General features: G+C 39.6%; 1 protein-coding gene across 2 annotated transcripts in view; it reads left to right on the top strand.

Moving 5' to 3' along the window:
• The window catches only part of NELL1 (neural EGFL like 1), an 874,275-nt gene that overhangs the window by 412,606 nt on the left and 446,148 nt on the right, over positions 1 to 15,521 (top strand). The gene's annotated exons all lie outside the window — the stretch shown is intronic.

Raw genomic sequence — 15,521 nt, forward strand, 5'->3', positions numbered from 1 at the left:
AACTTTTCCAAAGACAGCTTTGCTGCATCTAGAGTAATTTCTTCCTTCCTCTTACAAAACCCTTTCCCTTTTGAAGCCCCAACCATCTGCTTATAACACCTGTTATCCCTTCTAGTTGCTGTCAGTGACAAATCTCCTGGCCACTCCCCCTCATTTGTTGAGGTATTTGACACCTACTTGCTCAGGTTCTATCTCCATAATAAACTGTACCATCATTCTAGGCAAAAGTCCAGCCTTGAAGATTTCTATTTTGGGGACTATAATTATGTTCACTCCATACTGCTTCCATATGCTCTATTGTTTGTTTGTTTTTCTCTCTTTTTTGATACAAGGTTTCACTTTGTCACCCAGTGGCACAATCATGGCTCTCTATAGCGTCGACCTCCTGTAAGCGATCCTCCCACCTCAGCCTGTCAGGTATCTGGGAATACAGGCACTCACCACTACGCCTGGCTAATTATTTTTTTTTTTGTAGAGATGGGGTTTTGCCATGTTGTCCTGGCTGGTCTTCAACTCCTGGGCTCAAGTAATCCTCCTGCCTTGGCCTCCCAAAGTGCGGGGATTACAGGCATGAGCCACCACCCCGGCCTTCTTTATGCTCTTGACCTTGCCATTGCTTAACTACTGTACTCCTAAAATTATAAACTCAGACTAATCTCCAGGTAGAATCTTTCAGCCCAGAGTTCTCACACTCTCTTACTCCACTCATCGACTCACTGCATGCAGAGTTCTAGGTTCCTTCTACTTGTCTGGCTCGTAACGTAGTCACTGATGCCCTGCTATCAGTTATACCCTTCATCCTGCTTTCAGAATAATGTGTTAAAAATGATTGAATTATCATGTCATTTCCTAGCTTAAAAACTTAAATAATTTTATGTTAGTTTATGCACTCCTTCAGAGACATACAACAATGAATTAAGCCGTCAAAAAACACTGCTGTTGAATTAAGCCGTCAAAAAACACTGCTGTCGAATAAGCCGTCAAAAAACACAGCTGTCAAATGCACATATCTCATTTGGTTTTTTAAGAAAGAAATAAAAACATTAAAAAAAATCTTCCTCCCAATTCCAACAAAATGCTACCCTTATCAGCTTATATTTTCATGTAGAGCATATGTCCCCATTGTCCTCAGGATGAAGTCTGTACTCCTAAGCATGACATTCAAGGTCTGCCTGGAACTCGTGCCCCGCATGAGTTCTGGTTCCTAACACCAACTTTCAGTTCTGTGAAGTCACGTTCATGGTTGGGGCTCCCTCATGCCCTGTGTCTTTTCTGTGGTAATTATTTTTTCTGGGGATTCTTTTCTTTTCCATTTCTTACCTTCTCCTTTATTCATCTTTTATGATAGCTTGTGTCATGACCTTTCCTAGATAGGATTACTTATCACCTTCTTGTGAGAACTCCATGCATATTTCCTACAAAGTGTTTTCCATATGTCAGTGTCCTTTGCTATTACTTCTGTCTCTTCTTATTAACGATGAGAGGCATGGCCAAATCTGCCTCATGTCTGTAACTTCATCGATCAGCATAGTTCCTGGCCAGCTGAGCTCCTAAAAGCAGGTGAACATCTAAGGGCCTAACTAGGGTTCAGGTAAGCATACTAAACCTCAGAAACTCATAGTGAAAACACCTACCTGGCTCTTTCCTACCCCACCCCAAATAGTAGAGCAGTATTTGGAAAGACCAGTGGAAATTTCCAGGGGGACTTTTTAGAGAGCCCTGATGGCACCACTTTGTTGAAGGTCTTCATGTTGAAGCAGGTGCTCCAGGGTCACAGGTGTGTGGAAGAGGAAGCTGTCATTGACTGAACTCTGGTTCATTTTTTTTTTCCCTCCAGGTCTTTCCCCCAGTAAAACTTTTTAGATCAGCATTTGATAATAAATATCCCCCAATTACATTGCTACCCTCTTCTCTCTCTCTCTCTCTCTCGTGTATATGTGAGTATGTGTATTCTAAAATTCTAACATTTGTTTGTAACTCTTAGGCATGTCTCTGAATTAGACATCAACGTATATCTAAATGGAGTGATCTCAGCATTTTTTAATCTTCAGAAAATTATATTATTATTATATCTTGGGTATTTAAAATTTATTTTTCCAAAAACTTGGTTCCTTTACCTAATGTAGGACAACAAATTCATCTTTGTTATCAGCCTTTTATTTATTCAAGACTCTTTTATTTTGCCACTTCTAAGGAAGGTTTCTACCCAGAAGGCATAAATTCTGAGTTTTTTTTTAAATTTAGGAGTTTTAACTTCTTTTACAATTTATTTGAAAAAGACATTAAACAAAACACACACACACACACACACACACACACACCCACCCACCCAAACAGATCAGCTGTCATCTCATGGCATAGTCTGAGGAATAGCAGCTGGGCTCAGGCAGGGAAAAGGAAAAGTTAGTTTACCTGAGCAGGAGGCAGCAGCCCGGGGTTATCAGCAGGGAGCGGCGGGACATGGAGGAGGAGAATGCCTCTCTCATCTCATCTGTGAAGGGACAGTCAAGGGGCATCGGCTGGCTCAGTGGATGAGTCAGGGTAAGCACTGATGGGTGGCAACACCAACTTGAGGAGATGCTGGCTTTCCCATAGGCCCCCAGGGCTGGCCAGCAATGCCCAGTAACCTGTCAAGAAAAGCTGCCTTTGAACCAAAAAACTGAGAGGCAGTAGCTTGAGACATGTATTGAGTCCTAAGATATTCTGCAAGGTGTGTTATGTGCACCAGCTCGCTGGATCTTCACAACAACCCTGTGTCCCTCAGATGTGGAAACCCAAGTTTAGAAATCTTAGGAAACCTCCCCTCAGTAACACTAATAGGTAGAAAAGCTAGCATTTGAACTATTTGTCACTTTTTTTCTTTCCAGCTATGTGACATTCAGCTACTCAGGGGCATGCCTGTTTTCTTCTCTGAGTGAGAAGAATTACAGGCCTAGGATTGGTACCCTTTTTATTTTTCAACAGCTTTACTGTGATGTAATTCACATACTAGGCAATTTACCCATTTAAAGGGTACAAATCAATGGGTTTGAGTATATCACAGTATTTTACAAATTGTGCTATAATATATAGAAAATAAAGTTTGCTATTTTAACCTTTTTTTTGTTTGTTTTTTTGAGACAGAGCCTTGCTGTGTTGCCCAGGGTAGCATGCAATGGCGTGATCTTGGCTTACTGCAACCTCCACTTCCCAGGTTCAATGAATTCTTGTGCCTCGCCTCCTAAATAACTAAAATTACAGGCATGCACCACCACACCCACCTAATTTTTTGTATTTTTAATAGAGTCAGGGCTTTGCCATGTTGCCCAGGCTGGTCTCGAACTCCTGAGTTCAGGCAATCTTCCTGCCTTGACCTCTCAAAGGGCTGGAAGTACAGGCGTGAGCCACCATGCCCAGCCTCCATTTTAGCCATTTTAAGTGTATAATTCAGTGGTACTAACTACATTCACAATGTTGCACAACAATCATCACTGTTTTCAAGGCTTTTTCATCACCACGTACAGAAACTCCATGCTTATTAAACATCGACTGTCGATTCTTTTCTCCCTCCAGCTCTTGGAATCTCCTGGCCCCTGGAAACCTTTATGGTGAAGCCACAATAGAAAACAGTTTAGTGGTTCCTCAAAAGCCTAAACATGGAATTACCATATGATCCAACAATTCTATTTGTAGACATATTTTCCAAGTAATTGAAAGCAGGGACTTGAGCAGATACTAGTACACTAGTGTTGCAGCATTACCTTTTCCTGACCCTAACCACATACAGAGGGCTTGGGCCTCTGCTATACTACAGCAGCTCTGCTTAATTCTATTTTATGTATTGTTCTTCCAAGTTAGGTATTGTTCCAAATAGAGACAGTTTAGCAAAGTACAATGTTTCTTTCTTTTTTTCTTTTTTTTTTTTTTTGAGATGGAGTTTTGCTCTTGCTACCCAGGCTGGAGTGTAATGGTATGATCTCCACTCATTGCAACCTCTGCCTCCCCTGGTTCAAACAATTCTCCTGCCTCAGCCTCCTCAGTACCTAGAATTGCAGGTACCTGCCACCACGACCAGCTAATTTTTATATTTTAAGTAGAGAGGGGGTTTCACCATGTTGTCCAGGCTGGTCTCGAACTCTTGACCTCAGGTGAGCCACCCACCTCAGCCTCCCAAAGTGCTGTGATTACAGGTATGAGCCACCGTGCCTGGTCAAAGTACAATGTTTCTTAACCTTTTTGTTAAAAAATTATTGCTTCCCTAAGGAATCTTTTAAACGTTTTTGCTTTATCACTGTCTCAAGAAATTTTATTACCACAGATACACTATCTGTCCATGAGCTGTGGCCCTTTGGGGAATCACAGACCTTTATAATATTTAATATCACCACAATTACCACCACCTCTAGACCCAGTTTTTCACCCCCTAGAGGTAATGCCACTCTAATTGAGAGTGCATGGTATAGAGGTTAAAAGCACCACATTAGGAGCCAGGTCTGCCTGGATTTTTGTCTGGCTCTGCCCCTTACCTGCTGTGTGACTTTAGACTAGTTGTTTAGTCTCTCCATGTCTCAATTTTCTTATGTGTAGACTTGGGATGCTAAAAACAATACCTACTTCAAAGGGTTATTGTGAGAATTAGATGAGTTAATAATATAGGACAGCACCTGGCACTTGCAAAAAGTTACAGAAATGTTACCTGTTATTATTTCTAACAGTTATTTTAAAAATGACTTAAAATCCATTGGACACTATGGGCACCAGATTCTCTCCTACTTCCCACTTTTTGGCTGGTGTTTTTCATTCCACCTTTGGATTCTGTTTTCAGTGATAGTATGAATCATTATTAAGCATTTAAAATTGTTTTCTCTTCTCTCCCCATCTATTTATGTTTTGTCTCAACAATCACATTGCATAGGAGTCTGGACTTAGTAATTTTTAAGAACCAGCTTGAGTACTTTATGGTTTTCATAGTAAGGTCATAGATTTAATCAGATATATAAGAATTTGGAATTGGGAATAAGGTTGATTTCAGTTCAAGAAGCGTATTTCATCTAACGACTCTTTCTACATGGGGAAATACATGAACAAGTAACTCGTCTTCCTGAGTACATTCAGCTGATCATCTTTCATCATACAGGTGGTGGAAGACAAAATGGTTTTATTGAACCCAGGTTGTGTTCATTAACTACCTGCTCATAGGTCCACAGGCCCCTGTTTGTGTAATTCAGTCTGGTGTTTAATCACTGGTTAATTTGATGCAGCAGCGAATCAGATCTAAACTGCTGGCACCAAATCATTTATTTTTAAAGGCCTAAAGCTGTTCACTTTATTTTGACTGCTTGAGGAGAGAGGTGAATGAATAATTTGACCAAGTAACTATAGGAAATTGCTATCTAATCAAGAAATGTGAATACTTTTAAAGGGAAAGTCAAGTTTGCCTTGTAGAGGGGAACCATAGAGTAGATGCCAGGGGCTGAAGTTCCCTTCCTGCTGGTTAACCTCTTGTACCTCCATAAGATAAAAATGTTAATAACATCTACCTCTGCTGTACTTGTAAAGATGAAATGAATTGGTATATGCAAAATGCTTAAAACTATGCTTGGCATAAAGTAGTGATTAATAAATGGTACCTATTATTGTATAAAAAGGTATAACCAGAGATAAAGAAGACATAGACAGCTTTGCTAGTGGTATAGCACTTTCATATATCCTGTTTACTCTTGACTGAATTTATCTTTGCAAAACAAAAGAGTAGCTAGCTAATGGAATCAAAGAGATAAGGAAAGACCATCCATATTTTACGAAGGCTTCTTTCTTGCATTTTCAAGATTCAAAACAAATATTATTTTCTGGGTGATTCCTTCCCCAGTCTGTTTCAATGGAATTAGCCTCTTCTTTCTCTCGTAGAAATGTCATTGTTTGTACAGAGTTCATGTTCTTGTGATTGCCTCTCTGCTGGATTGGCACAGGTTCTGTGAAGGCAGATACCATATCCCACTGACATTTGGAAGCTTTACTGCCTATAGCATTCAATAGTTGTTCACTATTTTTTGAATTTCCTTTTCCAGTTTCAGGGAAGCCAAAAGACCATTGTAGCTTTTACATTGCTAGGGTGTTCTTTGATTAGTCCAGTGGACTCACAAGTCATGAGGAAACTTTGGACCTTTTTGGAAGCACTCACTGGGTTTGTTGGTATTATGAGCTGAAGCAGAGTTCAGGCCCTGACAGATTCAGGTAGGCTGAGGCACAGCCTGAGGCCAAGACTGAATTAATCACCCTTCACTCAGTGTGTTTCTTTCCTTGCAGACATTTAACATCAGTTTTGTGGACACACTCAAAAGTCAGAAATACCATGCTGGGAAGAAAGTCATGGGGTGTTGTCTTCTGATGCCTTTCCAGTACCGGCTAGAAATTGGTATGCTGTGATTCCCAGGGGCACAAAAAGATGTGTTACTTTATGACAGTGTTTGATTCCAAAATTAAGTCCAGCAAGGGGAAATAAAAATTACTTAGCATAAATTCCCAAGTATTTAACATAGCTACATGTGGAAAATACTTGAAAAATGTCAGCAATCCAACAATCTAATTTGTATTTCAGGGTTTATGTAACCTTGTTGAAGAAGACTTCTTTACCAAACATGGAATGACCAAAAGGTCATTTGAATTCTTAATCTGAAAATATTTGATCTGGTGATCAACATGTCTGTTTGACACATGTTAGAAAATTCATTTCACCAGGCACCTGAGAAGCATAAAACGTTATGTTATCATTATTAGTCAGCTTAGGCTGCCATAACAAAATACCACAGACCAGATGGCTTGCGCAACAAATAATACTTTCTCACGGCTCTGGAGGCTGATAGTCTGGGCGCCAGCATGGTCAGGGTCTAGTGAATGCTCTCTTTCTGACTTGCCTTTTCCTTGTGTCTTCAGAAACAGTGCATATATGGCTGTTCTTATAAGGGCATTAATCTCATCATGAAGGCCCCAACCTCATGACCTCATCTAACCCTAATTGTCTCCTAAGGGCACCATCTTTAAATACCAACATGTTGTGGGGTAGGGCTTCAACATATGAATTTTTGAGGGGGATACAATTCAGTTCATAGCAGTTATTTAGGTATCTCTCTAGATTGTCTTACTGAAGCGACATCCTTGTCTGGGGTAAATACCAGAGGTTTGTTGCCTCATGCCAAAGAAATCAAGGATACAGACACATGTGGAGTGAGGTTAAGAGCAGAGGTTTAATAGACAAAGGAAAGAGAAAAGAGACATAGCCCTCTCACCTGCAGAGAGAGAGAGGGGGGCACCGGAGTGGGACTTTCTGCCCACAGCCAAGTGCACAGGGTTTTATAGACAGGCTTGAGAAGATGGTGTCTGATTTACATAGGGCCGAAAGATTGGTTGCACCAGGTGTGAAGTTTACATAGCACTGAAGGAAACTGACCACCCCACCCTAATCTTTTATTATGCAAATTGAGTCTCTACTTGGCCGGGGCCTGTTGCCTTCTCCCTACTGTGCTGGTGGTTGACAAGGAAAGGAGAAGGTGGAGCCCATTGTTTTGGACTTGCCTAGGTCCCAGGTAGCCTTTTCCTATTGGCACATCTGCCTGCATTCATCGGTGCAAGCTTCCAGCTTGGTTATCTGTGTCTGCAGCTCAGTTTTATGGGCTGCTCTTTGTTAAAAAAGAAATCAATTCTGGGGTTGCTTTTCATTAAAAGGAAAATCTTACCAAGGACTTTCTTACCCCCACTGTCTGCCTAAATAATTTCTTCTTAACTCCTATATCATTACCTGCTCCCCTTCCCTTCCCTCCCCTCTCCACCCCTCTCCTCCCCTTCTCTCCTGTCCTCTTTATTCTTTCCCTTCCTTCCCTTCCTCCTTCCCTCATTCCCTCCCTCGCTTCCTCCCATTTTTCTTCCCTCCCTCCCTCCCTTCTTTCCTCCCTTCCTTTTTCCCTTCCTCCCTCCCTCCTTCCCTCCCTTCCTCCCTCTCTCTATTCCTTTCATCTTTCTCCTGTCTCTCTGTCTCTGTCTCTCCTCTCCCCCCACCTCTTGGCCCACTATTGCTCCTTGTGATAACATACATTAGGGTACAGACCTCCATGAGTTAAATTTGATAGATAGCTATGTTTTGCTTGATTCTTTCTTCCCTCCCTCCCTCCCTTCTTTCCTCCCTCTCTCTCTTTTTCCTCCCTCTCTTCCTCCCTCCTTCGCTTCCTCCCTCTCTTTCTTCCTTTCATCTTTCTTTTCTCTGTGTCTCTCTTTCTCTCCCCTCTTGGCCTACTAATGCTCCTTGTGATAACATACTTTAAGGCACAGACCTCCATGAGTTAAATTTTATAGCTATGTTTTGCTTGGTTCAAAATGTTTGGAGAAAAAGATGAAGCCAATATTTAAAAAATAATACTCGGATTTTCACTTCTCTAAAAAGATCAGAGACCTAGCCCACAATTCCAGAGAGGCAATACAGACCGTGGAGTTGTGCTGCCTGAACTCCTATCCTGGCATTCCAGTCCTAGTTATGTTACCTTAGACAGTTTACTGCATGTATCTATCCTCTAATTCGTCATCTGTAACATGAGGATGGTCCTAATATGCACCTCATAGAGTGTGAATATTAAATGAGTTAATCCATGTAAAGCACTTAAAACTGCCTGGTACCTAGAAAGTACTATGTACCAGGTGCAAGCTGGTACCAGTGCAAGCTTCCAGTTTGCATATCTGTGTCTGCAGTTCAGTTTTACAGGCTGCACTTATTGTTTCTTATCATACGTTCCTGGCAATGTTTGACTAGAGCTCCAGTTTTCTACAGTCTACACTTTTCCTATTGTTTTTCTACCACTGGGGTTAAGTGTCACTTTTTATTGCCTTGGCCTTACACTGTGTTTTCTTCTCTTATAAGAGAGATTCATTTCTTTGTTCTTGGAGTAGAAAAATGAGAAAGAGGAAGAAGAAGGAGAGAGAGAGACAGAGAGAGAGAGAGAGAGAGAGAGAGAGGCTTTATGTGTTAAAAAAATAAAGACTTGATTTCTTTGTGGAAGGGACGTGGTTTGCATGTATATTTTTTATCTGACTTCTGTAGGTATTTGATTTATATTCCTAGGTTCTATAGGCATTTGATTTTCTTCCCTTGATTTAGCGACGACACTGTAATTATAGAAAAAATGTGGAACATTGGATAAAGTACTAATTTCAGAATTAGAAGACTTTGATTCTGTTTTCAGTGCAATGATTATCGGTGTTCCTTTGGGCAAGTTGGAAATTCTCTCTGGGTCTTTATTTTATCATCTGCAAAAGGGAAGAATAATTTACATCTTGTCTGCCTCAATGTTTTTATTATTTTTTTAATTTAAAAGGATTTTTTAGAGCAGTTCTAGGCTGATAGCAAAACTGAAAGCACAGAGATTGCCCATTTACTACCTACTGTTATCCATTATCAGTATATCTCACCTGAGTGGAACATTTGTTACAATTGGTGAACCTACACTGATATATTATAATTATACAAAGTCCATAATAGATATTTAGGGTTCACTCTTGGTGTTGTATATTTTATGGGTTTGGACAAATATATAATAACCTGAATCCACCATTATAATATCATATAGAGTATTTTCACTGCCCTAAAACCTCACTGGAGTTATAAGTTCAAATCAGAGATACATAGGCCCAGTTTAAAAAAAAAAATTCAGCATGACACAAAGAGAAAGTAATGATAGTTCTAATATACCAACCAATTGGCCAATGCCACTGTGTTTTTATAGTTCATGGATCTCTGCAAAGTCAGAAGGTTCAAGTCTGATAAAATTGCTCTGCAAGTTATCTTACCAATCCGTGAAGAACTTGCCAAGAGCTATACTTTTGTGTGGGTATCTGCTTTCTCATTCTAGTCGCTCTTAGTTTTCAGGGGAGATGTCAACACAGTTGACACAGCTATCAAGAAACAGTGTGGGGGCTCAGGTCATCTAAATAGTATTTTCCAAGACCTATATCTTGGGAATGGCATCTGGAACATCTGTAAGCTCCTCTTACAAATAGAGGGAGTGGCCCAAGAGAAGCTGCTCCAGAAGCAGGCTTTTATGATGTGGACAAAATACCTGAATATGCCAAGAACTTTAGAATCAATGGGTGGCAAAATTATTTCTTGTCCAATTCCCTGAATTTATAGAGAGGAAAAACCAAGATCTTGAGAAGAAAAGTGTTACTTGCCTGGCACCCCAGTTAGCTAGATAAAAAAGCAAGAATAGAATTTGACTTTTGACTGTGGATTCAGTGTTCTTGATTCAGTAGTTAGCATGGAACAAGTATCCTTTTTGGAGTCATAAGAACCTTGGTTAAAATTTTAGGTACTCTACATGTAGCATCTGATGTCAGCCCATGGGATGGTTAGGAGTAATGAAACACAGGGAGTGGGGCATGCCTTTTTCCCTCCTGGGTATATCCCTCCCTGGGTTTTTTTTCTAGGAAATCTTTATGGAACAAGCCTGAGTAGATCATGTCATTTTATTAAGAGAATTCTTTGTATATGCTTCTATTAACTACCTAGGCCCTGCACTCTAATTTAGTGATGATGATGACAGATTTCAGTCTGTGTTTGTTCTGAACTCTTATGCAGATGGAGCCTGGTGATATGTGAGGAATCATTATGCCACATCAAGTTTCATTTTAAAGTCCATAAGTATATCTTTTAAAACAAAAATGAACTATTTCACCATCCAGGGGAGGGATATAAATCATGTATTTTTATTACCTCAAAAGACCACCAGAAAATGAACTCTAATATTTCAAAAGCGACAAGCAATTTATATGAATGAATCACAATTTAAGCCCCATTGTACTCAAGATGATATATGCTGTACTGGGGTTTATAGATGTTTCTCTAACAATACTTAATAATAAAAAAACTTCTTTTTACTACTAATTCCATAGTCTCAAACTATATCAGTAGAGGCTGTTTCAATCTGTGAGTTCCAGCTGGGAGCAAAATCCTTCTGCCGGTTTGGGGGCCTTGGGTTACTGGAGTCTAAAGTGTGAAAGTATAAGGATTTGATTTAAAAGATCCAAGGAAGCAGCAATGCAAGGGGCAGAAGTACCATTTTAACAGAGAAAGTAATGCCAGAACAAATGTCATGAATGGCCTTGCACACGGATATAGAACTTAGAGATCCATTTGTTTCCAAACACATCATGATGTATCTGACATAATCATAGTCATAAACATCAGATATAGCTAACATAATCATAGCATCAAAATGTTATTCAGCACTAAAACTGGCACGGTGAGAACAATGACAACTTGGTGGTCATATTGTTTGGATTCAGACCCAGGTTTCTGTGCTTACTGATTTTTTACTTTGACAAGTGAAGTGACCTGATATCACTGAGCCTCAGTTTCATGGCATGGAGATACCTACTTATGAGTAGTCAAGATAAATAGAATGATGAGATGCTCCATATAAAGTACCTAGCATAGTGTCTGATACCTAAAACAACAGCAGATATTTATTGGGTATTTACCAATTGCCAGGGGCTGTTCCTAGTTTTCTTTTATAAGGTATGTACCATCTCAGAATACTGGTATCAGCCTGTGCCTAACAATGTGCTTTTAAAATAATTCATCCTTCCTGTAAATGTTGGGTTAACAGTAGTTCTTCCTAGCAAAGCTTTCTGGACTGATTCAGATTTTTAGCATGAGCCTGGATTTGTGTATGTTCAACTTCTGCTCTGAGATTTAGCCTCAGGCTTAGCCTTTTCTTGTCTCCTGGCTTTTGGATGAATATGACCATTGCTCAAGATTATCTGCTTCAAGCAGAGCACTTTCACCATCTGGGCAAAGGTCAGACTGCATTTCAAGCCTGTGGTTAGCATTCTCATTGCTTTGGTCCAACTCAATTTCTCTCTTTAAATGTCAGTTCATTCTTTCATTAGGTAGTTATGATTTCTGTTTTGTAATTATTCAATACCTTTCAGAGCCTTTTTTCTGTGAACAAAAAGCAGCATTTGTCCTAGCCTCATTTATAAAAATCTCAATTGTTTGCTCTTTCTGAAGATTGTTTTCTCAGGATAACCCAGCTCTGTATAGATGTTAATTCTTTTTTGACTCTGTTTATAATCATATAATCAGATTTGCTTTGAAACACCCTGAAATCCTATTGAAACTGTCTTCTGGGTTGTGTGTTTCCCTGAGAATGGAGAGGCAATCTTTGGGCAAACGTGTTCCATCCCCTGTCCCCATCCCAAAACCATAGGAGTTGCCAGTTCCTTTCTTTCTTTTATCTTTTTGTCTCAAGAGGCTCAGCTGGATTACTCCACTTCACTTTCCCTCTCCTGTCCCCACCATTTTTACCACAAGGTAGCTTTTATATCTGGTGGTTACATGACGAAGAATAAGCAACAAAGGCAAGATTGTGACAGTTTAATTTTCTGGCACATTTGTCAACTTTTCATCTTTATTTTCAGTGCTTTTTCTGGACTAGTACCAGGAAATTATTAGATATGCAAGAGCTGAAATTAATAATGGTATAAAGTGAAAACAATCTATTCACAAACACATCAGCAGAGCAGCAGGGATGTGTGGGCATGGGGTCTTGATAACATGTAGTGAGCAAGGATTGGATTGAATCCATGTGACTATTTCTCACTGGGGCTTTCTAACCTTCCCTTGTCTGGTTTTTGAAAATATTTTTATTCAGGGCCTTGGAATCTTATGAAACAAGGAAATAGCTTGGCTGGTTTGATTCAAAATAAGCTTGTTATAGCCAAGTAACTCCCTAAAATCTAGATGAGGCAGAGGCCTCTCAGCAACTTGGTGATGGCCTAAGGGAAATGAGCTAGGAGGTTTCTCTGGGAGGTATTGACAAGGGTCCATGACAAGGAAACATTCATTGCACTCAGCAGGCTGGTTGGCAGCTGTGGCCCATGGGCCAAAGATTGAATTGCCTCTAAGGCAAGTCCTGACTAGTTTCTCATCTTAAAGGATGGCTAGGCATCCCAGCAGAGTGAGATGGAATTCAGTGTGGCTGTATCTCTGTGAGTAAAATACCAGCATGATTTAGCCTTCAGCGTGCCCTGCTCTAATCAATTCTCTTCACTACAGCCAGAGTAATATTTTAGAAACAGAGAAATTGAATTGTGTTACTGCTCTGATGAAAGTCTGAGCTCCTTCACATGTCCTACAAGGCCTGGCAGAATCTAAAACTGGTAATATTTTATGAGCAGCACACTAATGTCCATACAGGATCTGGCCGAAGCTTATTTTTCCAGTTTCATTTCAAATAGGCAAAGATCCTTTTTGTAACTAAGTCTTCTCAAATGTTCTTATCTGTCTGGTAGGTTATTTCTCTTTCCTTGGCCTGTTTCACTTGTTTCATGTCTCAGATGAAGCATCACTACCATAGAAAATCCTTCTCTGACTCAGAGTAGGTCAAATTCCCCTTGTTGAAAGGTCTCACATCCTTGGTAGAAGTTGGTACACATTTCCCTCAGTGTCTTGCCAGTCTGTGAGGCCTATGTGGCATTTTGTTCATCATTCCACCTCTGGGTTTAGTAGAAGGCTAACGAAGGTTCTTTGAGTGTACACGACGAAATAATTCTTTCCTTTTCTGACTTGACAAAAACTTTAGCCTCTATAGTTTCCCTACATTCATTCCCTACCTGATGAATTCTTGTTCATCTTTCAAGATGAAGCTTAATGATATCCTTTTTTGAGATAACTTTTATAGTCATTCTCTGCACCAGTCAAAGAAGGCATGGTGGCTAAAGTCAAAAAAGGCATATTTCTAACTCATGCAATATGTATGTGGTGCTTCCCTCATGGCTTGCTCCTCACTTGGGGGCTCAGGCTGAAAGAGTCTCCATGTCTTTGCTTCCGTGAGTTACAAGGCAGAGACAATCAAATGTGGTAAGCTGAATGATAGCTGTTAATCTTTCCACTTAGAAGTGATATGCTTCCACTCAGATTTCATGCTCACTCATGAGATTAATTTAAACCATGCATAAATTTGAAAAGAATGGGGAAATATAATTGTGCAGTGTGCCCAGAGAGAGGAAAACTCGTAATATTTTATGAACAACACACTAATGTCAAGCAGCCCTCTCTAATACCTGGCTTCTCTTCTTGTTCCCAACCTCTCACTTGCTATATCTATTCCCCCTACACTGGCCTTTCATAGTTCTTCCAAAGACCTTATAAGCAACAATAACTAAATCACTTCCAAAATCTTAATGTCATCACACTACTCTATGACTCCTTCTTTTAGTTTTCCATCTCTTGCATTCCAGTAGTCTGACTGTAATAATTCCTTGCCTTCATCAGGATTCTTGGTGCAAGTTGAGTTCCCCAGGAAGCAACCTCTCAGATGATGATTGGCCTGCAGGAAGTTGATTGCCTGACTTATTTCACTAATTTCTGGTGTTCTGTTCTTATTTCATAGTTATGGAAGTCTTGCTCACTGTGGGTCTCCTTCTCAGACTTCAATGACCTCAAAATAACTTTTATTTATAGACTGTCAGACCTTTAACCCTGAAAAGAATCTGATGTTATTTCAATGTATTTTATTAGGAATTATATCAACTTACTTTTTTTGAAAATAAATAGATTAATGAGTTTCCTAGTGACTCAATGTAGCCAATTTTAACCTCAGTTTCTGTATAGTAATAACATTTATAGCTTCAGTGATTATCGTAATAGAAATACTGTACTTGACCAATCACTCTTTTCAAGGTGCTTTCATGAAGTAAATAATAGTAAATAACTTCTAAGTTCAAATCCCAGGTCTAGCTTGTTCTAACAGGATGACTTGTGCCAGATATTTAAATTCTCTAAACCTCTGTTTTCTAGACTGTAAAATGGGAGTAGTGTTTGTATTTTGGTCATGGGATTGCATATGGATTAAATTAGATAATGTCTTTACAAATACAAAACACGGGTTTCAGAATTGACTCTTGGGACAAAATGATGTTGATACTGGGACCCAGAGTAGTTGAATGCAAGTTATAGGCTATTAGCCATCAGAACTGGAACTAGAGCTCATATTTTCTATCTTGGATTCCCATGATGTACTCATGTTCTCTCTCTAACTATCACAAACAAGCAGTCTGAGTAAAAGGAACATAAATCTATTTTTGAAAACAATATCCAGAAAGGCTAAATTCTGTGCTTACGGTTGTAGGCTATTTTAATCCCCATCATGAACTTTTATGAGAAAGCAGGTGATGCTCTGAACTCCATCCCAAAGAGAACAAGATCTTTTGTTGAATTAGTCCATTATTCTATCACATAGAGAAGAGCCCCAGGTCAAAAGATGAGAGACATTAATTTGTATCAGGCAACAGTGGCTGTCCATGTTCATAGTACAACATGGGAGAAACTAGCTGTACCATCATTTTTTAGCAGATGGGTTGAAGTATGTCTTAGTAAGACATACAAGCAGAGGGACTAGATTCCCTTGATTCCTCTGATAAAAGCTACACCATGTACTGTGGACACTTAATAAATATTCATTAGTATCAACTTAGTGGACACAGAATTCCTTGAATTT

The sequence above is a fragment of the Sapajus apella genome, unplaced genomic scaffold (genome assembly GCF_009761245.1).
Source record: "Sapajus apella isolate SASKATOON/1434 unplaced genomic scaffold, GSC_monkey_1.0 scaffold47, whole genome shotgun sequence".
Lineage (NCBI taxonomy): Eukaryota > Metazoa > Chordata > Mammalia > Primates > Cebidae > Sapajus > Sapajus apella.